Source organism: Macaca fascicularis, chromosome X (genome assembly GCF_037993035.2).
Source record: "Macaca fascicularis isolate 582-1 chromosome X, T2T-MFA8v1.1".
In the NCBI taxonomy this organism is placed as follows: Eukaryota; Metazoa; Chordata; class Mammalia; order Primates; family Cercopithecidae; genus Macaca; species Macaca fascicularis.
Window position 1 is genome coordinate 85,832,336 of NC_088395.1, and position 24,816 is coordinate 85,857,151.

At 36.2% G+C, this 24,816-nt stretch overlaps 1 protein-coding gene across 3 annotated transcripts in view; it reads left to right on the forward strand.

The window, feature by feature from the left end:
- Positions 1 to 769: 769 nt before the first annotated feature.
- GPR174 (G protein-coupled receptor 174) overlaps positions 770 to 24,816 on the forward strand; it is a 67,522-nt gene continuing 43,475 nt past the window's right edge. For 2 of the 3 annotated variants that reach the window (XR_010584453.2, XM_005594012.5), the window contains exons 1-2: positions 770 to 1,257; positions 13,422 to 13,518. The gene's annotated coding sequence lies outside the window, so the exon portion shown is untranslated. Of the gene's footprint in view, positions 1,258 to 12,289; positions 12,429 to 13,421; positions 13,519 to 24,816 lie in introns of those variants that run through there. The other variant, XM_074030199.1, reaches the window with a different exon arrangement.

Below are 24,816 nucleotides of genomic sequence, written 5' to 3' on the forward strand. Positions count from 1 at the left end.
TTTGGGAGTGGGGAAGGGGGGTGTTAAGTGCCTAATACAGTGTGGCACTGGTCTCAGGGGTCTGGAACTCTGTGACTCCTTGGAATACCATCTTCAAGAGCCTGTGGCAATGGGTCTGGGCTGCAGAAAACCAACCTCTTTTCATTGGATCCTGCCTAACTACTAAGAAGAAATGGAGATTTACCTGCATTTCTTGGTAACAGGGACTCTGAGGGCAATGGGAAGTGGGTGGACAGGAAGTGGAAGGTGGATTATAGCTCCAGATTCCTCTTAAGGAGTGCGGTATTTAATTCAATGTGAGAATTTTAGAGGTTTGTGTATTCAAGAATGCCCTAGGCAGAGATCATGCTCACCTTTACCTCTTCTATTGGCAGTTTTCTAGGGAACATTCTTGAGAATTTTCGCTTTGGTAACTGAATGCAAGTGAGAGGCTGTGAGAAAGGATCACCCTAAGACTGCGGTGGTCCACTATCTATGGAAGCAACTCGAGGGCTCCTAGCTTCAGCAAAGGACTCAATAGGCAAATAGGCTGTGTGTTATCATGAGCTCAAAGCTGAGTGCAACCACAGAAGACAATGAACTGTGGCCCTAGAAATAGAAAGAAGAATTTCTTTTCCTAAGTGTGAAGCTTTGCAGGCTCTACATGCAGCCTGTAGTGTAGCCCTGCATCATTAACGGGGGTGGGCGGGGGCGGAGAGAATGAAAGCAAAAGAGCACGCTGGCTGCCCCCTGGAAAACGGAAATGTTCAGTGTACACAGAGAGTGGCTTGCATATTTCACTCTGACATCTTACTACTATGTTCAACATGATAGTGGTTAGATATTCCTGATAATTTTATTTTATATTTTTCCTTTTGCTTTCATAATTTTTCTTTTGGCTTTCTTTTATTTTGTATTATTTTTACTTTTATTTATTTTCTTCCCTCCCTCCTTCTCTCCCGTATTCACTCCTTCCTTCCTTCCTTCCTTCCTTCCTTCCTTCCTTCCTTCCTCTCCTTTCCTTTTCTTTTCTTTTCTTTTCTTTTCTTTTCTTTTCTTTTCTTTTCTTTTCTTTTCTTTTCTTTTCTTTCTTTCTTTCTTTCTTTCTTTCTTTCTTTCTTTCTTTCTTTCTTTCTTTGGCTAGTGAAGGAGAATTGGATTGGTCATTTTCAGAACAGGGAGCTTAAATTGATGCACAGATCAGTAGCATCCTTGTTGGAGTGGGCGTCACATGAATTCTTTGGAGATCTCTGAAGAAAACAGAAAGAAACTGAAATGGTAGGTTCTAATTATTTATGCATAATTAGCTCTCATCTGTGCATTTTTCCCTTAATATCTAGAACTGGACTCTTCACACAAAGATCTGTATAACTTGTCAAGTCTAAGGATGGTTATGGATATAATGAACTTGGACCATCCTTAAATGTCATTTCCTTGGTATTTGAAGAAACAAAAACAAGTGTATGATGGGCTGCCAGAGGAGGGAGGCAACTTTAAACTTGGGAAAATTTAAGTTTGACATGGAGATATTTTTAATAATGTGTTTAGCTCAATTGATATTGAATAAAATAGTCCTATGAACATTTGCAATTTAACCCATTTGTATTAAGTAGAGTTGCTTACATAAAGGTGCAGGATAATTTTTATCTACTCTTTGCTATAACTCTTTGGGGGTGCTATTTTTATCTGCTGCATAATTAAACTGGTTAACTTTGTGTCCTTTTCAAAATGAATGATTATTTGAAAAATGAGAGATATAATATTTCAGGACCTTAGCTAATATAAATGCATGTTCCTATCAGCTTGTGTAAGTTACTTATTTTCACTGTAAAAGTTAATTGTTGTAATTAATGATAGATATAAAGATTCTGCTTTCAAACACGTTTAAGAAAACGTGTTTATAATGAGAGAAAGGGGAAATAAGAAAGATAACAGGCACAGTTGCTCTGTTTTTCATAGATAAGCTCTATCTACGAAAGTAAGTAATCAGCACATTAAAAAATCAACAACGGTTAAAATGATTTTGAATTTAATTTACATTTCTAGATACTCAAAATTGACTTTGACAAAATGTAAGTGAAATTATTTCCTTGTTTGCATGTTGTCTCCTTTTTGTGCTCCAAGAGGAAATGTTTAGGACGGTGCCTTTGGACTTTAAACCATATGATGACACTATAAATGGTGTGTAACTGCTAGGAACTGCATTCAGAGACTAAAAGAAAAAACTCATGAATTCCTATGTGAGAGAGAGATAGAAATGAGGAGGGATGTGTTACAACATGACCCATGATTAAATCTCAAATAACTTTCCTGCTCCATCCTCTCCTGTCAACAGTAATGTACATGGACTTTATTTTATACTGTTCAAAATTTTTCATAAAAGAAAAAGTTATAATTTTATTCAATAAGCAGAACTATATGCTTTAGAGAGCTTTGGATCATTCAGCAAAGAGTATTTCATTTTTCCTTTAGCTTCTGTAAATATCAGATATAAACACAAAAACATTAAACTTATAGAGAGGATTAAAGTTCTTCCACCCAGGGCAAGATTATACCAGTCACACTAGCAAACATTTGGGTATGCCAAGAAGTTTGTGTTCAAGGAGGATATACTTTTAATTACAGATAATGTGCTTTGCACTTGTGAACACGTGTACTGCTCTACTTTGCTATGTTTGTAATAATATGTGTATGAGATAGGAACTATCTAGTGTATCTATTTTGTTGGGGCCAGATTAATATGATGCCGAATAATGTAAAGATGAATAAACACAAAGTGAGTCATAGACTGCTCCCAATATCTCACTGAATTTCACCCGAAGACCCCTAGGAATGAATGCACTTTATTATGGCCCTTTGTACTAGGTAACTGAAAGGAAGAGGACAAAGAAACACACCTGCATTCTGCTCATAGATACTTTGGCACCAATGAGCTACCCAGAACCAAAAAGGGAAGTAAACTCCTTTTCCTGATTTCCACCCAATCTTGATAAAAGTGGGGCACAGTAGGTACCTCTTCCCTTGCCCATTAAAGTGACTCCCCACCCAAAACCTTCTTTGTATGCTATAGGTCTCAAGAATCAGTCTCCAGATCCCTAGTCAGAGAATAAGAAATTGTCAGAAACAGATTCAGCTCTGGTCACTTTCAGAGCAATGGCAAACATCTGAGACTTTTATGCTTTGGAAAGTAAAGTAGGTTTATAGTGTACATTGTGCAGTTGGAAAAAATGAGACTCATAGAGGTGAAGTGACTGGGTCAAGTACCACTGTGTGTCTGTGACAGAGACAAAGGTAGAATCCAGGTCTCTTATTCATTGGGAATTCATTATTCATTGGGAAATATTAAAAGATTTCATTTTGAGAGCATTCAAGAATCTCTCAATATCAGGCACACTTCAGGTTTCCCCCAAAGGCCCTAATATTGTAACAGACCTTGAGTTGCTGGGCTTTACCACTGTTTCCTTCCAATAATAGGAAAGAGTTTTTCCTACTGTGCTCATAGAAAACAAAACAAAACAAAACAAAACAAACAAACAAAAATCAAAGTGCAAATTGATGCTAGATGCTGTAATACAAGATTAAGAAAGACCTGGCCATATACTAGAAGTGTATGTGCTGTATTGAGTGTCAGAGCAACAATGCAGCCAGTTCATTAGACAAGAGAGAGTATCCAGGAGGTCCTGAGGTGTAGGAGATTCCAGATTTGAGAAAGGAGTGAAGATTTTAGGGTATCTTGTCTGACAGAAACAGGAACATGCGGTTGATCAACTAAGGTGAGAGCATGAGGAAGATAAATACATACAGTATGTCATAGTATGTGAATCCTGAAAAGGAATGCAGTAATTAGTGGCTTGAATATTACTAATGTTTGTCATATAACAAAGGGCTATCTGAGATCTGAAAATTAAAGTGGGTTCTTCTGGTATAGTCTTGGAAAGATTAACAAAGAGTGTGTTCCAGAGGCATCACTTTACTTTGCAGCAACAGCTGCATTAGCAGCAGCCAGAGATCAAGATGCAGACAGAGCTCCTGACAAATAATCAGATATGCAAGATATTAGCCAAAATCAAGTCTGTATAGACTCTGGAAACTTGGTTATGGGTCAAGAAGTTCACTAAATTTAGTTATCTAGTGAGGAAACTAAAATTTAACCATTATCAGTTTCAATTATGTGGGTCATGCAAAAGCATGACTTGTTCCCACCGTGGGAGCCAGGGTTGCCAATTCAGACTCAGTTGTGTCTTGGATAGCATAAATACTACCTCACTGGAAACCTAAAATATATGCAAATGTCTCACCAAGTCAAAAATGCCCATCAACTCCTTTCCTACTTCCTGACGTAATATTTGTTTCTTTAAAAAGCTTTTACAAAATGTCACGCTACTTAGGGCAGAAAATAAGATTTTATCTACATTCTCAGCAATGATGAAAGGCTTTAATATTGTTATTATTATTTAGCTAAAAATTTTTTCAGCTTTACTTGGCAGATGAGATTCAAGTATTTCTTATAAGTCAATCACATGTTACCAGATATTTCTTATAAATAAATGACTTTTTTTTGAGACAGGGTCTCACCCTACTACCTTGGCTGAAATGCAGTGGCATGATCACAGCTCACTGCAGACTTGATCCCCTCGGGCTCAGATGACTCTCCTACCTCAGCCTCCCAAAGAGCTGGGACTATAGATACGCACCACCATGCAAGGCTACTTTTTGTACTTTCTTTGTGGAGACAGGGTTTTGGCTTGTCTGGAACTCCTGGCCTTGAGCAATCTCCCAATCTTGGCCTCCCAAAGTTCTGGAGTTACAAGTATGAGCCCCTGCACTTGGCCCCAGTGACGTATTTCTGTATGATAAAATAATTCTAACAACTTAAGTAAAGGATGACGGTGATGAAATCCTTTACTGTTCAAAGTATTTAATCTGTTTTAGGTAATGCTGATGACCTACAAGTTACTTCTTCTTTAAAACTAAAAGTGTGTTATTTTAGGTGTCTACTCTATTTGAAGTGTCAGGCCAAATGGTGTGCTGAAAAATGAATAACATGTAGAAGATAGACTGATTTATTATTTCTCAGATACGTTTTTACAATTAAATATTATAAGCAAAATATATTCTGAGACGAAAAAGCCCACAGAGTCTATTTTTTTAAATTTGCATTTTATTTTAATCTATAGTTTCATGGCCCCTATTAATTTTCATACTGAAGGACTTACTCCTTTAATTTTCTAAAGAAATATTTCTTTAACTTTTTTTCCCCACATCCTTATGACAATAGCATTCTGCTTCTGTGTTCTTTGGTCCAGTTTTTATTGGGATCTGTTTTTATTTTTACCTTTTTTCCCCCTTTATGTTTATACCTTCTAATTATAAATTACCTGCTAACTTCTCTCTCTTCTAAGAAAGTTAGGGCTAAAACTACGTAGTTCTGATTTTGTAATACTTCATAAAACTAACTCAATTTAACAAAGGAAAGTTCAGTGATTTGACCTAGCATTAGTCTCTCTGAAGAAGAACTACTGACCGTAGAAATAGAGTTTTGTATCGAAAGCAGTCACAGTGCATATGAAGACATCTGGTATAGTAATACCTTTCTCTCTGAAATGCTATGACTTTTAAAAGTTTATTAGGGTTAAAAAAATAATTCTACTTAGCTGAAGCAGAGTATGAATGTAACAGACTAGACTGTAAACTGGTTCGTCTAGATAATCCATCCGGTTTATTTAGGGAAGGCAGATTTGTGGCCCAAGTTATCCTGAGTGAGTGATCATATATTGGATTTGGGGATACCCAATTTTGCTCTGACATCTTGCTGAAAGGTTTTTTGATTATAGAGAATAGATTAAACCTCCCTCAGTTTTCTTTTTTTTTTTTCAGGAAGTTTGTTTAAGTAAACCCTATGAGGGCATTCTGTAACCTGCGGAGAGAAAAGGGCTGTTTTTCAGAATAGAGACTATAACCTGGATTATATTTGATGTATAATTACTTGTTAACGACTGCTTTAGTTCTAAGTTACAGTTTTAAGAATTTTACATTAAGAAATATTATCTTTGTGTCTGTTTGGGTCTTTTCCAGGGGAAAATTTACTCAGAAACTTTAAAACCAACTGATCTCTGGGAATCATTAAATTTGAAAATATCTGTGGCATAGTCCAATAGAGAAAAATTATTAAAGTTGATCACCTCAGGTTATAAGTTATTCCTTGACTGGTACATGGGCCAAACATTAATGGCCAGAGTAAAACTATAGGCTAAATCAATATCTGAAGAATATGGGCATGGTGGTTAATCAGGCTGGCTCCTCCTCAAATGCTGTGGAACCTCTGTTGTATGGGCTTCTTGAACACAATACATAGAGATGCAATCTTCTCTTCATAATTTTCATTTAGTGACACACTTGGACACTCATTGGAAAAATTTTGGACACACAATAGAAATGAAAATCGATAGTAAATCACCCAAATATAGACCCTCTAAAGACTGTATGATGTTGCTTTGAAAATTTTAAATTTAATCTATTTAACATTTGCATGCTTTAACCCTCTTGTCATATTGGGTCAAATAATATGAAATACTTCTAAGAAGTGGTCTAGAACTAGATGTACCATATGACCCAGCCATCCCATTACTGGGTATATACCCAAAGGATTATAAATCATGCTGCTATAAAGACACATGCACACGTATGTTTATTGCGGCACTATTCACAATAGCAAAGACTTGGAATCAACCCAAATGTCCATCAGTGACAGATTGGATTAAGAAAATGTGGCACATATACACCATGGAATACTATGCAGCCATAAAGAAGGATGAGTTTGTGTCCTTTGTAGGGACATGGATGCAGCTGGAAACCATCATTCTTAGCAAACTATCACAAGAACAGAAAACCAAACACCGCATGTTCTCACTCATAGGTGGGAACTGAACAATGAGATCACTTGGACTTGGGAAGGGGAACATCACACACCGGGGCCTATCATGGGGAGGGGGGAGGGGGGAGGGATTGCATTGGAAGTTATACCTGATGTAAATGACAAGTTGATGGGTGCTGACGAGTTGATGGGTGCAGCACACCAACATGGCACAAGTATACATATGTAACAAACCTGCACGTTATGCACATGTACCCTAGAACTTAAAGTATAATAATAATAAAAAAAAAGAAGTGGTGATCAGTTCTTTATATTTTCCTGCAAAATTTCAGCACATTAATTAAAAAGAATTGATTTGGTTTCGTATCTAAAAATTTGTTTTAAAAATAAAAATTTAATTTCATGCAACCCTTTCCTGAGTGAGGAATTACATTTAGATTGTAATAATTTATTGTAGAATGAAAATTAGGTTTGGTTTGCTCAGTCTCACTCATAAGCGTAATGACTTTATTTTCTTCATGGGGAATTCTGAGTCTTTGGCTTTTTTCTATTCCCGTATCTCTGGGAGTTCAGTCTAGTTTCTTTAGCAAAGGGAAAATAATAGTTTTCAAATATGATTTTGGATTTTGGACGTACATGTATGTGTTCCCAGAGCCTTCTCACAGCTCCATACATGAGTTTCAAGGCAGGTCCAAAGTCTCATCATGAACTAAGGGTCAGCATCAGATTCAAACCATCCTTGATACAGATTTTTTTTCCTGTAGAGCTTATACTCTATTCTAAATCAGGTATATTTTTAGTAATAACTCTAGAAAAAGCTATAAAATATCTAAGCAGCTACTCAGAAACTAAGATTTAGCAGGTTTTTTGAGCTTATCTACTACTGGCTCTTTTATTTTTAGTGTCCTATCATCAAAAGTAATATATATTTTTAAAATTGTACACTTATGATATGCTAAGCATTGGGCAAGATGCCTTACATCATTTTGACAACAACTATATTTATTTTCTCTATTTTAAAGATTAAGAAACTAATGTTCAAGAAATTACATAACTTGTCCAATGATACGCAACTGTTTTTTCAACACCACTTTATTGAGGTATGATTAGCATACAAAAAGTTATGTATATTTAATATATATAACTTGGTAAGTTTGGAGATAAATATATACCTGGGAAACCACCACCACAATCTATGCGATAAACATACCTATCTTGGTTGAGTTTCAAACCCAATTCTGTTGATTGTCAAAGCTCTTTCTTTATATTATGCTCTCTCTATATGATAAAGCTATAACTCACTATCTTGTCCCTTTCCACTTGAGAATCAAGAGAGGTGGTAATAGAAGAATTCAGGATGTACCCATTTCAAAACAGGCTGTCATTTTATTGAATTTAGGCTAGGTGAACAAGGAAAAGGAGGCAGGGAATAGGGAATGAAATGAATAAAATTGAGAATTGTAAAAAGCAAAAATTAAATGTTTTATTTGTCTTCAACCATTCTTTATGATGTGTTTTCTATTTTTACGAGATATAACCACTGCCTCTTATAACTTACTTACTTGAGGAGGATAAGCTAACACAAATTAATTCTGATTATACAAAAGAGATTTAGGAAGAAGATGTGTGACTTCATGGAACTTTTTGCCTTAAACAGAATCACCATTCATCTACACTTAAGCTGACATAATGGAAAAAGAATATCATATTAGAATTTTTGCTTTATTCTGTGTAATCTAATTTATGGCATGCTAAGGTTTAAGAGCAAAGGTTCTGAACTCCAGATATAAGCCTGTGTTAGAAATTAGAACACAATGTGTGGTTTTAGATGCAAGTTAGTATCAACAAAAGGAAAGGGCTCAAAAAATTGTACACAGAGGCTCTCCTAAACAGTTCTGCAGCAATAGATTAATTTATGTGTTTACTTGTTTGCTGGCTTCCTAGTGCATTCTATATTGGCTATAAGGAATTCGAATTTGGGGGAAAACATGGGATCCTTCATATGCAAATCAAGTTTACACATCAACCATCAGAAAGAGGATAGAACTATTTTTATATTTGTGAGTAAGCTTTTTCCTTACGATCAAGGACTTGGAGTTATACGACACCTGTTCTTGTTTCAGAGCATACTCTGTGTCTATGTTACAGAGAGAATTAACTGGAATCTAATCGCATACTTAAGTTTAGGAGCTCAGTGTGGTAACCATCTGATCCAGTGAGTTATCGAATCTTGAGTTAAAAGAAGAAAAACACAATAACAAAGTTTTAGGCTCGTCTGTCTCCTGATAATGCTAATTATTTCCCAACATATTCTCTTGCTCTCTACACACTCGCCTCCTCTGTCTGTGCTCCCTATCCAAGAGGAAATAGAGGAAGAACCTTGGGACATCAATTTCTAAACTCTCTTCTAAATTATGCTTTCAGCAGGCACCAATCACAAGCTTGAACTTATGCTCCTTTGGGACTGATTAGAGGTATATCCTGAACAAGGCACTAAGCTCCCTCATTTTTCAGTTTCTCTATCTGAGAAAATGGTATAATTGAGGACACTTCTCTCTTAAGGGTATGGATCCCCATGTAGATACTGAACAGGAACTTTGTGTTTCTTTTGCCAGAGCTCCTCTGTGCAATTTGCAAAATGCCTTGTGCTAATGGATTGAAATCACTCTAGGAACATTGAGTTTTACTTGCCTTTCACCTGAAAAATTTCCCTTTGCACATGTCAGCATTATGCCTGGTTAAGCTTGCAGATTGAAGTGCTTATGAGGAGCAAAATAGTTCTAAGGCTTGCAGCTGAATAAATGAGAAATAGAGGCATAACTTTTATGGATCAGTGAATTGCTGTTTTTAGAAATGCTGTATGGAATAGTCCAACCACTTTAAGGTATGTTGTATGTTTCTACTCTAAATATATGGCAGCTTTCTACAAGCTTAACATTTGACCTGCCCAATCTAGCAATTGATTTTACACATCTCTCTTTTTTTCTGTTGTGTCACTTCTGCCAGATTTTCCAGGGCGGGGGCCATGTCTCATTTCTTGTTATCTTCTGCGATATATAGCATGATTACTTGATTTACAGCAAGGTATTGTTCATCTCATCACTCCATTCTTTTGTCCTAGCTTGATAGTTTAGCAAACTGCAGCAGCAGGAAATGGGCCAAAGAGTAAAAATAACATTTGTCTTATTTTAGTCACTTTCTTCCAGTCTTGAATGCCAACAGAAATGAATGAACTCAATGTAAAGAGAATATCTTTGTTTCTGCATGGGGTAAGGTAGAATTAGAGAGAGAGAGATGGGGAACGGACAGGAATAGGTTGTGGTTTCTTCTGCATACAGTTAAGAATATTGGTTTCTATACCATTGTAGAAAAAAAACAAAGGGACACTTGTTGCTGGTGATTTGTGCACTGGTATTTGACGTAAAAAATTGACAGTCTTTAACAACATAAAGGTTACATTTAGATAGTCTGACCATATGAAGGAAAGAGAAATAGCTACACACATAGTATAGAATGTGTAGTAGGGAGGAAGTGTGATGTGAGGAAATGAACAAAAGCCTTTTGAATTAAAACTTAGGTTCTAGTTCTGATTGTGCCATTAAGTTGTTATATAACTCAGGATGAGTTTTACTTTCTTTGGGCCTCAGCTGCCTTGTTTGTATAAAGCAGAGCATTCATAGAACTTAATACAAAATTAGTGAAGGTTTAATCAAGATTAATAAAGTCTAATTTTTATTTAAAATGCTGAATCAGTTCTTCCAGAAAATGAGAAAATATTATAAGGCTCATTAATCGTTATCTACATCACCATTGAACTTATCAATGGACACGACATGCTACCCAAGGTGCTCATTAAATATGCACTGACTGAACTTGTTTAATTACTCCATATATAGGCTGTTGAAAAGGCTCCAGTGTATGATATGAGAGATTCAAGCTGACTATAACCTCTCCCCTACTCTCCTTTCATGCTACTGTGCTCCATTTGGTCTAGAACTGCAATGGTACCTATGTTTTTATTTAAGAAAGGCTGCTAGGAAAATTCCTACACACTCCCTGTGAATGTCCTGGATACTATTTTCTAGTTCTGTCTCATTAATGTATTAGCTTAAATCCACTTATCACATCTCAATAGTTTTAAGCATAAAAGTAGAAACACTGGCTATAAGGGATATTTTGATGGGAAGTAGTCCGTGAGAGGAACAAATCTGTGCCAACTAGAAAAGCCTGCTTACGACTATGGGTCTTGGATTGGATATAGAGCCCAGGCAGTTAAAGTTGTGGTGTGATGATTCAGTCAGGCCTGAAGGATAATGCACTTGGGAGGAAGAACACAGGGTTTCTTTGCATCTTCCCCAATATTTATCAAGAATTGGGTCCATCTGTCTAATCAACCTTTCTACTAGACTTAGACTATAAAAGTGCAAAGTAACCTTAGGGATAATCTAGTAGCTCCCTCATTCCACAGATGAAATACTGAGATCAAGAGATAGAAGGGACATTCCCAAGGTCATACCACTAATTAGTGATAAGATCAAGACTAAAAGGTAGGTGTCATATGTCTCTGATTAGTGCTCTTTTCCATACACCCTTTTTCTCTCAGCCTAAATCACCTATCTTGGGATTTGTAAAAGCTTGCAAGTAAAGCAGATTAGTTTTAAAGTATATGGCTATCCTGGAAAAAAAAATAATGAAGTGACTCTCTAAAACAAAATCCATTCTTTGATATCTTAACTGACTCCTGTTCATAAAGTATAACAAATCAAATGATTAAAAATTAAAAAGTACCTAAGAATATTCGCTATTTCAATAAAATCTGCTTCTAGCCAGCTACGTTTGTCTGGTGTTTATGATTAATCTATGATCCTGCTCAGTCACTAAACTCTGTCCCTGCAGACTATTACTCTAGTTTGATCTCAAATATCTGACACACTAAAATGGTGCTTGAGCTGTTCTGGTTCTGTCTTCACAAACAACAAACTATCAGCAAGGAATATAACTTTGTCACTTTAACTTATGGCCTAGGTTTTCTTTCCTAGTCCCCATGACGAGCTGCTTTGGATTCTTGGGCCTCTGGACCTGCCTTTTGGTTTCCCATCTTCTACTTGGTCTGTTTCTCCCACTCTGTTACCCTCTCTCAAAGACAAAAATAATTTAAAATTAACTTTACTGTGTGTTAAATCCTGATCACTATTTTTTCCTCCTCTATTAAAAGAGATTTATTAAGGTGTTTTAATGTGTCTAGTACTCTACTTACTAGGTGCTAGAGGAAAGAAGAAAAGGATACGTAGTATTTATTGAGCACTTGTTATGTGCCAAACCCGGACTTATTGGTTTTTACTTATGATATCTCTTGTAATCTTAACAATGTTCGCCAGGAGTAGGCCTTATTATTTTGTTCATTTTACATGAGGAAGAAACAGAAAGAGAGAGAGAGAAAAACAGAACGACTGGTTGAAGATTACTCAAATGAAGCTGGCATTAGAACGCAAGTCTCTTTCAAAGGATTCCTTCAAAAGTTATCATTCTAAATAAAAATCATCGTGTTAAAAGGATTAACTTGAAGCAAATTTGTGTAGGTGGAAAATATTGCATTGGATGCCTTCCCTCTGTCTTTCCTGCCTTCTTCTTCTCCTTCCCTTTGCAAGATCCTTTGCTAACCCTTATGATCTGGCATCTCAAGTAATCCTAATATGTCACCCACCTAAAACTGTCCCACTCTATGTTCCTTTAATTCATTCTACCAAGTAAAATGTATTCTTTGTATTTCATTTCTTCCACTTTCTAAAGGAAAATCTAGCTTAGCTGATTGATTACAGTTAATAGTCTAATACATAATCCCTTCTTGTAGTATTTTCACTTTATCAGTAGATTTCTGAACACATAGTTTCTTAAAGGATTGAATCTATAATGGGACATTTCTGGCAAGATGACAAGCTTCAGCAAGTGATCATTAGGTAAAGCAGAGCAGAGGAAGCTGGGGTATGGTTTTTGGTGTCCCTAAATCACTGTACACAAGAAACTATCTACAAGCATTTTAAGGGTACATGTAAGACAGCTTTGTGTAGAAATTAATTTGTCTCCTAGCATCAGCTGTGCTGACAACCACTGGCCAGCTGGATCTCCCTCCACATGTACTTAATAATCAATGAAACAGTTGTGGTCATGCCAACTATTTAGAAAAGATCACTAACTGAGAAAAAGACAGCTTTTACACTTCAACTTTATTATGAGTTTAACAAGAGGCTGTGTGATTTTTCTAACATAGTTCACCATAGTTAAGGGCTCCTTGTGACCAGGAAGTGACACATGAACCCTTCCACCGACATTCCTACCTTCACTCACTCTTTCCAAAAGCTGCCATGTCAAAAAGAGATGCCAACTGCTAAAGGGATTCTCACTCACTCTACTTCACTACCACTAATGACTAAGTGTAACTCAATATACTCTCCTTTTCCTGTGGTAATTGATTTTTGAGATCTCAGCATCCACTTGCTGAAATTTCCCAGCCCTCTCTGAGCGTCTTCTCCATGCTGCACCTGACCACTGCTTTTCTATGTCTTTTAAGGCATGAATGAATTAATCGAGCCAGATTCTCCAATGCTTCGTCAGGAGACCCTATTGCTCTGATTAAGAAGTTCCATCAGCACCGAAGGAAACAGCAGGTAGTCAAATATGATCTTGACTTCTATTTTGGCATCTTTCCTAAAATGATACTGTTTTACCCTGTGGGTCCTGGACAGATAATTAGAGCCTTTGCTAGCCACATGTTGCACATTTGCTGGTCTACTTGATAGATTACCATTACCAGGCAATATCCTGGTTCTAGCAATCAAGATGTACACTCTTACAGAACATGAAAAGCTGTAGTTTCTGAAGTATTTGATAAAATGTGGCATTCTTTTCAATAGTGCTCTGCTGAGTCTTTTTTGCCTGAGACAAAGAAAAAATACTCAGTCATACTGATCCTGTCTTTATTTACTATCTTGACATTTTGTTTACTGTGAATATTTCTATCCATTTCAATTTAAAAAATACTGCATTGAAATACTATTTCTCTTCATCACTGAGTTGTTTTTCAACCCCTTAAATTTTGTGTCCAAGGAAAGTGCCTCACTCATCTAACACTAGTCCTGGCGCTGATTTTTATGGGCTGTTTGACCTACTTTTTAGCTTCAAAAGGTGATTTGGGAAACTAGGGTACACAGTGTTTATTCCCATTTTGAAAGTAAGTCTATGCACAGATTAAATACATGCTTTCAATGTTAAACTTATATAATATAATCTCACTCAGCACACACTGGCCACTCTACATGCATACAATATTATAATATGTGTGTATGTTGAGAAAGCTGATGCTGTTTGTGGACAAGAAAAATTACAGTAGCCATAGGTGAATCACTTGAATGTTTGGCAAATTTCTATTCATTGATTGGTAAGTATTAGGTTAGGGGCAGATTTGGAAGATGCAGATTTCAGAGCAGCAAGTGTTTATGCTGTTTGCTTTTTAGTTCTTTGTCTGGAATCTCTTTTTAGAAGAAGTGTATTGCCCAAGCACAAACCTTTATATCTAATCATTGTAAAGGAACATGTCTAATGCTTGAGCCTAGTTTGAAAAATCATGAACAAATGACTGTACAGTTCACCTAAACATGGGGGAAAAAACACCCCAATCATTGTAGCATTATGTTATAGTTCAAACCAGGAGGTAAGAGTTCTAACAGCTAATAAAACTCCTGTAGTGCACATATCCCCTTCATGATTTATACAAGTATTTAATATTAGTTTGATGTAAAAATAATTGTGGTTTTTGCAGTTAATATAGGTAACGGCAAAAATCGCAATTACTTTTGCACCAAACTAATATATGGGTTTATGGGTATCTGGAAGCCAAATTAAAGCGGCCCCATTTTTTTCCTTTTCTTTTTTTTTTCTTTTTTTTTTTTGTTTTTTCGTTTAGGCCACCCCATTATTTCTTTCTAGTGAGACTTTCTCATGAAAGGGAAATGAACCTCTGTTCAAGACCAATTGAGCCCTTTCCCCTGATGTAATCAGGATGAGTACAGTTGAAAGCTCAGTGAGACAGGGATAAAAAAGTAGGCACCTGTCTGAAGCATATTGTTTGTAACATTCATATATTAATATATTAGTGATTCATGTTAGGTAGGGTAGCCTACACAGACAGTGACATATTTTGTTTCTTTCTTTTTTTTTTTTTTTTTTCTGAGACAGAGTCTTGCTCTGTCGCCAGGCTGGCCAGGCTGGAGTGCAGTGGCACAATCTCGGCTCACTGCAACCTCCACCTCCTGGATTCAAACGATTCTCCTGCCTCAGCTTCCTGAGTAGCTGGGACTACAGGCATGTGCCACCACGCCCAGCTAATTTTTGTATTTTAAGTAGAGATGGGGTTTCACCATGTTGGCCAGGATGGTCTCGATCTCTTGACCTCGTGATCCGCCCACCTCAGACTCCCCAAGTGCTGAGATTACAGGCGTGAGCCACTGCTCCCAGCCGACAGTGGCATATTTCTATTGTTAAAAGTTAATGAGTACAAAAAAAAAAAGTTAGGGTGAATAAGACCTACTATTTGATAGCACAGCAGGGTGACTATGATCAATTGTACATTATAGAGTAATGTAAAGACTGCAACTAGATTGTTTGTAACTCCAAGGATAAGTGCTCAAGGGGATGAAAACTCCATTCTCCATGATGTGCTTATTTCATATTGCATACCTGTATCAAAATATCTCATGTATCCCACAAATATGTATGCCTACTATGTACCCAGAAAAATGTTTAAAGATTAAACATAGGAAAAAGTAATAATCTATTGGCTAAAATGAAGTACTATACCTCTGTTGGAGGTATTAACAGGAGAAATTGCCGGTTCATCTTTGCAATCCTGTTATGATACAAAATTCAAATTAACTGGGGGAAATTCAAGTGCATTTCCATTTATTAATAGACATGAAAATCCCTAATCAAGGTATGATGTCTAGTTACAGAAAGAGAGAGTAAAAGAGAGAGACCCAACCACTACTACTACCAAACAAAAAAACAAAACAAACCAAAACAGCAAAACATTTATTCGTAGATGTATAAAGATATTCATGAAAATTTATTAAATTATTTTTTCCTAGATACCTTAGATAGCATTCAACCTTTGGCCACAACATTTGTGTATGCACACAGTTATCTTCCACTGCATAAAATGCTAAGAATTTGTTTACTTTATATATTTATATAGTACTTACTATAGAGCTTTATAAATATTAACTCATTAAATATTCATAGAGGTAGGTACTATTATCATCTCACTTAACAGATGAGGCAACTGAGGCACAGAAATATTTAAATAACCGGCCCAAAGCCTCACAACTAAGAAGTGGCAGAGACAAGGTTTGAATCCAGTAAGACTGGCTCCAGAGTCCATGCTCTTCTTGCCTACTGTAAATCATGCCTTATTATTTATCAAATATTTGGATATTATATAATATTATATACCCATACATATGAATAAATGTATATGGCATGGAGAACCAAGGCTATTTAAAACCCAGAAGTAAAATGACAAAATATTAGAGCTAAAATTCCCTTTAAAAGTTATCGGTTTAACATGCTTATTTTAGAGAAGAAATGGGGACCCACAGAAATTAAGTTACTCTCTCAGGGTCACACAGGCATTCAATTGCAGAGGTAGAATAAGAATTCAAGACTTCTCATTCTCAGTCTATGACTAATTTAAGTAAAGACCACAACTTATACTTTCAAATAAATGTCATCATTTTGAAGGTGACTTCACAAGGCTGTATGCTTATCTTAATGATGCTGTATTTCACCAAATATTCTCATACTCTTTGAAATTGTCTTTGGAATTAGTTTGATCTAATCAAGAAAAAATGTCTTTAAACAATGTCGTCATATCATGCTTTTGAATAAAAATGACATTTTTTCTACTTGATCTCTAACTTCACTGTTCAGACTGGCTATTAATGGTTTTTGATTGTTTCCCAATAATTTACCTACCCTTAAAAATCAAAGATTTGTCACCCATAAAATTATTCTAAAGAATATGATGCATGTTCTGAGTGTAATTCTAAAAGAGAATTCCAAAAATTGAAATACGCATATAGACCTTCACAGTGACAGGTTTGGAGAGACAAACTCATTTGGATTCCTGATTTTTAAAAAATTTATTATTTGAAGAAAACATTATCACTGTGGGGAATCCCATGTCCTAAAAGTTTGAACTCACTTATGAAGTATAGAAAGTACTAACTGTGTGTGGTGTGTAGGATGTGTTTCTTGGGTAACTTCTCTCAGATTTAGAGGTTCCAAATGAAGATTACTACTCATCCTCTCAGGCAAAAGAGATTTCATGAAGATGTATACCTTGGTGTGGTATATAGAATGTGATGATAGCATACCTACAGAGGTTTTGAGAGTTAAATAATTTAGGTAAGTAGAGCAAGAAAATAGGCAAAGCACAAGTTAAATCAGACTAATATTATGGAGAAGGTCAGACAAACTCAGTAGAAGTCTAAATAGAAGGCATTGAAGAGAGAAGGGAGGAATTAAAGAATACTTCAGAGTTGAAACATTGAGCTATTGGTGTTATCAGTGATGTTCCTAATGTTGGGAAGGGCAGGGAAATAGAAGTGTCCCAGTTTTAGATAAATTTCCACTTAAGATTGCTAGCTATTTGTTTTAACCTTCCTTGATCCTATCTGGAAAAGCTTGTCTAAATGACAGATAGATAGCTAAGTAGGTAAGTAGACTAGAGGCCTATCACAGAACAAATGATGAAAGTATATAACCACTTGATGGTTATTTTAAAATAAAAATAACCAGAAAGTGCATATTTGTAATTAAACTGTTACTGATACAATCGCTGAAACAAACAATTGGGTTTCTGAACGTCAGAGTTATGTTTCTAATCTCTTTGCACCTGACAAATACTCATGTTGTTAGGTACGCCAAAGGGACATCTGAACTCAGGCTCTTTGCCATAGCTTAGAGGTAAACATCATTCCCCCAAAACTTGTTTAAATTTTACAAAAGAAACAGGCAAAAAATACATTGAACTTGATTTAAATCAATTTCAAGAATTGGCTAGTTGCTTAGTTTTCACTCTAATGAAATAAAATCATTAAAAAGCAACCAAATATTGCAAATAACATCATTAACAATTATTTTATTTATGGTCATAAGTTATGGTTTAGAAATACTTTCTCTGTTTAGATTTTCACACCATATATTTAAGGGAAGGAAGTTAGATATAAGTAAATAGCAAGCCAATGCTTAACTTACATATAAAGTCACCCTAGCCCAAATTAATTCCATAGGGCCACTGGTGTTCAGGAATCTAGCCTTATTCTCTGAGTGAATAATGATGTAGGGGATAAACAATTAGCCCGTGGCACAAATAAAAGGGAGCAAACCAGCAGGTACATTTAATTTTAAAAATATTATTTTTTTCTAAACTGCAGGTTTTGGAGGCCAGTGTCTGTTCAACTTTTTTGGGGGGGTACTTGCCAAGTCCTTTAGCTATGGTGGGCAGGGACTTGTCATTTCCTGCCATATGAAGGCAGCAAGCTATGACAGGGAAAATAAAAATAGCACTACATTGCCACAAAGAAGTGTGGTCTACTCCATTTTGGTGCATGTGTGTGGAGAGGAGGTGATGCTTTTTTTTTTTTTTTTTTTTAACTGACTTGCTTTCGTTTTTACTTTCTTTGATTGTAATCCGATGTGGCTGCATAAATGTATCTCCACAAGAGTTGAGATTTTTAAATGAGGCAATAACTGTGTTTTGAGTTGTGTACTCTGCCTTAGCTCATGGATTGCAGATAAAGATGGTAATTTTCTAGCTGGAAGATTTTTTTAAAGGTTAAATGGACATGAAGCTAGAGGGGTCATTGTTGCTGCAAAGGAGGTGGTTTATTTTGCTTGTTACTAAAGTTATTTCAGTTTGCTTCACAAACACTTAAATGAACACATTGTGATTATTTGGGGGAAACCATGCAGGAAATCCTAATCAGTTCAATGGGCAGTGTTCAAAGCAGTTATTTTTATCCATTGGCAGGTTACCAGTAAGGAAGAGCAAATTTCCCGGCAGATAAGCTTGAGAGGAGAGGAGAGACAAGCGTGTAAAGACAAAAAATCTGAATGCAATTATCAGTTTTAAAAAAAGTTTTTAAAAAAATGACTTTGGGATTTTCAAATGTAAATGTTTTTCAGTGGCCAATATCATTAAATAAAACAATAGCTAACAATTACTAAATATGCCTTTAGATTTTATAACTTGAATGGCCTTTAAGTGCTCTACTGCAAAGATGATACAGAACTGGACAATTTAAAATAATGATTCTGTAAACATGCAGATGTAGTATCTGTTTAACAGGTGTTTCTTAAAGATCTACTAATGGGCATTTAGTAAAGAACTATTCTAATTGTTACAAGGAATGCATAAATTAATAGGACAGTGTTCCTACTCTCAAAGAGGTTACAATCTAGTGGTTGTGTAGACAACTATCTACATCATTAAAGAGATTGAACCATATCAGGCTATGGCACAGGTACATGCAAGATGCTATGGGAATTTAAAGGAAGAAGGGCCAATTCCAATGTAAATGATTCAAGGAAGATTTATGGGAAGAAATTAGATAATCAAAATATCTCCTATTAGATAATCAAAATTTTCCCACCCATCAAGGTGATAAAGTGTTGCTGGGAAGCTGGAAAATAAGGATGTTCAAGTTAAAGTCAGACAGTCAGACAGAGACATTGAGGTACATGCTGTATGCTAGAACAGTGTGGCATGGTGGAAGCCTAGGGCATTTGAAAAGGTGTAATAATAAATCAGGCTATAAGGCAGAACAAGGCTTAGAATGTTAGATTTTTTAGGCCATTGTAGTGTGGACACTTGAAAGATTTTACACAACTTAATAAGATAGTTCAACCTGTATCTGATAAAGGCAATTGCAGAAATATGTCAGTCTAAAATAAGAAAATCTTGCTATTTAACGTATTAAAAAGTAAGTAGGGCGATTGCTCTTGTCAAAATTTTATAAAAAGAGAAAACGTGAATTTGTTTTTGCCTTCTGAAATACTGCTGAGTGTTACTGATATTATGCTAAAAAGGTACAGAAAGTTTACTTTTGCCAGCAGGATATTTACTAGTCTATTACTTTTAGGTAGGAGACAACACTGTGTCCTTTGAGTTAATCCAGAATGGAGGTCCATTGTCTTTCTGCAAGAACATCTGGAAAGATTGGGAAGAAGGGATTTTTCTCAGTTTCCTAGATACTTTTTAACTAAAACTGTAGACTACAAGAAAAGAAGAGATAATATATTTCTGTTTTTAAAGCCAAAAAACAAAAGCAGACAACATTGACCTGCCAGTCCTCCTTCATTAGATCCCAACATCAAATTGTATTACTTTTTATCCTATGAAATAAAGAGTCTCCAAAAATGAACCAAATATTGCAAATAATGTAAATTACTGAAAATTTATTTAGTAACAGAATATTGTGCAGCGGACACAAATATATACCATTCCATTCAAATATTGTCCATACATTAAGCTCTAGGGCCCCACATGATCTCAGGCAAGACTTGGGATGAAGTCTGCTATCATTAGGACACTTTATACATCTCGTACAGGAGAGCAAAATGTGTGGGCCTTTGTGAATCTAGTACCTAAAAGATTATTGTGGGAAGAACAGAGGGAGTCATATGAAATAGTCCCATATGAATGGTTTTCACCACTCCCTTCCAATAAATATATATGATGCTATCTGAGAAAAATGTGACAACAGTTCTAATGAGGACCTACATTATTATTTGATTTTGATATTTCATACTTGGAGCATCCTTATTATAGACTTGTAGTAGAGTGAGCTCCAAATGAATATGTTATTACCTGGGCACTTGGATCATGGGTACAATAGATTTACCACAAGTCTTTAAGGTTAATCTAGGAATCTCTCCCCGCCCCCACCACACCCCTATACCTTCCTTTGGAGATAGTTCCAGGGTACCTCCTACTACTCTAACATTTTACAATTATAGCTCTGTTCTCAACTGTAGTAGCTTACAAAAGAAAAAGACCATGTAGGAGATGCATTAGAAATTATGTGTCACCTTCTGCTTCCACTAAAGCCAGGTGGCTTGTGCCAGACATAGAGTTGTCATCACTGGTGGAAGATTACTTAAAGACTCCAGACATCTTTATTTTTAATGACACTCCAGTGTTACTAATCAAAAGGATAGTTCTGAGAACCACAAGTTGCCAAAATGTTTGGTTTGTTTCTACTAATCAGGAGGGTTATGACACGGGAAGGAGAAATATAGGCCCACAATACTGCTTCCTTGCATGTCGTTACTGCTCAATGACAAAGGAGGCTTATTTTCTGAATTGAGGGATAAAGTGAATTCTTCCAAAGTCTTGCCTAATTGATGATAGGAAAATCAATTTTTTGATTTTTCAATCAAAAGTATAGGAAAAATGGTAGAAAATTGAGAAACAACGAACCATAATCCTGTTTAGTAGGAGTAGGAGAGGAAACATGCTACCAAGATCCAGAAAATTAATACAAGTCTAGCAAAAGATAAAACTGTGCCACTAAGGGAGGCTTATTTTCAATCATCTGTAATAAGAGTGGTCAATGTTTTGCACCTCTCATCCATACCTTCCTCAAAACTTAATCTAAGGACAGAATCTAGTGTCTGTCATTTAAAATGTAAGAATGAGATACCCGTATTTTAAATTAATTGTGTAGTTATTGATATACAAAATGTTTCATGGGCATATTTTTGTGTGTATTTTCTGAAAGCTCTGTGTGCACTTTATAGAGTAATTACTGAGAGGCCAACAATTCGTTTTTGTCACTTGTATTTTAATATTTAAATTTTAAAATTTTAAATCATTTTAATTAGGATTATTTCTAAAAGTTTCTGAAAACCCTAATGTCTGCTTAGAGACTTCTGTATTATTTTTTGTTCTTTAAAATGAAATTTTAAATAATATATTGGATAATATATTGTGAAGAAAATGACTCCCAAATATAAGTAAAGAACAAGTAAATGAGGAGGAATAAAACGAAGCACTAAGACAAAAAGAAACAAAAAGCTGATATAGTAACTGAGCACAGAGGCCAAGGATGCAAAAGCTCTGGGATCTACTGGGATATATTGTACATGCTCCAGAAATTCTTAGTTTGTGTGAAGCACTGACATTTCCAGGGAAAGCTTGCCAGGTTTAAGTTCCTGGGCCCCATCTTTAAAGGTGTGAGTCTGGCATTTGCAGCCTAAACTCTCTAGGACAAAAGGCTTATCCTCAAGCAAAAAGGAAATTGGGCCCAAACCAAGTAGGAAAGAATGTTTACCCTCCTTCTTCTTAAAATAAGGATTTTCAGTCCCTTAAAATCACACCATATGGGGTAGCTACCTATACCAACAATTCTGGCCAGAGCCTGGAGTGAGACCTTGATAACTGGTTTCATTTTCCATTCCATGCTTGGTCTTTCTACCAGACCCCATAAGGTTGGTTTACTCCTCCCTTTTCACAGGCTATTAATCGTGTGGAATAGTGGATAGGGCACACTCTCAAGGAGAAAATTGCAAGAGGACTGCAAAAAAGTGAAAGGGGCCAGAAGAATCTGATTATCTTGGACCTTAGTTTATTTTATGTAAGCTTGGAAGCCCATAACTTTCCTTTAAAAATCCTGTTTCTTGTCCAAATGTTCATGTTTTCTCTGAGACACAAGGTGAACATTCAGAAAAGCTGGAGGAAAATCCCCACAGCCCTGTCAGCACGGAGAACAGGAAACATACAGCTTTCCCACTGTAACATATTAACTTGTGATCTTCTCATCACTTCAACTAAGTGGAAATATTTGAAATTTAATGTGTAAAATGGAACTTTGTAAAATTGTGACTTGTCTCTTAAGAGCTGGAGTATACACACCTGGAGTACTAAAAACAGAAGACACTGATAGCCAGCCAGATATTTGGCTACATGTAATCCTAAACTGTCTGCTCAGTGTTTCATAGTATCCATCATAAGTGATTTAATATTTTCACTAGTCTTTTAACCGTGTATAGATAAACAAGGTTTGCGAACCACTATGAATCACAAGTTAAACAGTAGTCAACAAAATGGGGCTGTATAATATTGTTTGCAAAAGACCATAGTATGTATAGACTTAAAGGGATCTTTTTCTTTCTTTCTTTCTTTTCTTTCTTTTTTTTTGAAATGAGTCTCGCTCTGTTGCCAGGCTGGAGTGCAGTGGCTCGATCTCAGCTCATTGAAATCTCTGCCTCCCGGGTTCAAGCGATTCTCCTGCTTCAGTGTCCCAAGTAGCTGGGATTACAGGCACGCGCCACCACACCCAGTTAATTTTTGTATTTTTAGTAGAGACGGGGTTTCACCACGTTGGCCAGGATGGTCTCTATCCTGATCCTGTGATCCGCCAGATGCGGCCTCCCAAAGTGCTGGGATTACAGGTGTGAGCCACTGTGCCCAGCCTAAAGGGTTTTTCTTATTACATTAGGCTCTGGTTTAGATCTAAACTTAGACCTAAATTTAGTTGAATCTAATTGAGTTTCTTCTACATGTAAAGTAGCTGTGCACTTTGGAGGTGAAAGATTATAATGGTCATGAAAACACTGTCTTTGCTGGCAAGCTGCTCACAATTTTGTGGAATGAATAAGAAAGGGACATATTTCTGACACAAAGTGCTTTGGGAGTTCACAGGTAGATATGATCACAACTAGGCAAGATATCACAAAAGTCTCATGAAGAAGGCAGCATTTTAAGATAGTGGCCTTGGAGGACAGACAGGATTTCAACAGGTAAGGATGGTATAGAGCAATTTAAGCAGAGAGAAAGTCAAAAACACAGGCAATGAAGATAGGAAAACAGCGAATTCCCGCAAAAACTTCAGTTTGGTTATGTAGCTTAACAAAATAACTGAACTGGTTTTGGTATTGCCCTTTATCACTCAATGAAGATTCTCGGATTTTAAGGCTGTCCAATTTGGTTATCTGTGACGCTTGTTAAAATGTAGATCATTTGGCTCTACTCTTTGACAAATAAGATTCAGTCGTCCATCTGGGAATGCACATCTTTAATAAGCACTCCAGTTAGCCTAGGTGCCAAATGTTGAAAAACCCTGCCTAAGTAAAAGGGAAAGAATAAAAATAGACCCTGAGAGGTAAAAGCAGTGTAAGAATACACAGCCTAACTTTTTTTTCTTTTTTTCCCAATGGATGGTAGGGGCAGGGAAGCGAATAGTAGCTAAAGGTCTTGTTAATTTTCGTACAGGTTGAATAGCCTGTGGGGTCCTCAATACCAGTTGGTTTCCCTATTCTCCAGAATATGAAATGATCACAAATTAAGATATATGAGAAAAGGCAATATGACTGGTGATGTAAGGCTGAGTAACAACCTTCTTGCTGTCTCCAAGTAATTAAAAGAGTACTTCTCAGAGCAGAGACACAGAATGCAGTCTGATTAAGAGGAAATGGTTTTCAGATCTCAGCAGAGAAATTTAGACTTAGCTAAGTAAAATAACTTCCTGGCAAAAAGGCAATGTTCACAATAACTGTATTGTCTGTCTACACATATGTGTTTCCTCTCTTCATGAAATTGACCTGGGGGAACTTGTAGATGTTGAAGCTAAGATAAATTGGGAGCCTGGTTTGAAGTGACATCCAGGAGCACCTCTCTTTAAAACTGATTTTTTAAAAAAAGTGATAGAATACTCAGTAGGGCAAAACTGGTGAATTTCCTAGGAGAACTAACTAGGCAAATACTTTTGAAAGCATTTTATTACTTTGAAGATTTTCAAAAATAAAAATGAAGCCCTGAGATTTGCCTGTGTGCTGATCAGAATTAGGAGGAAATTGTTCTGTTCTCTTCTGTCCAGAACTTGTGATTACTCATGTGTCATAATGGT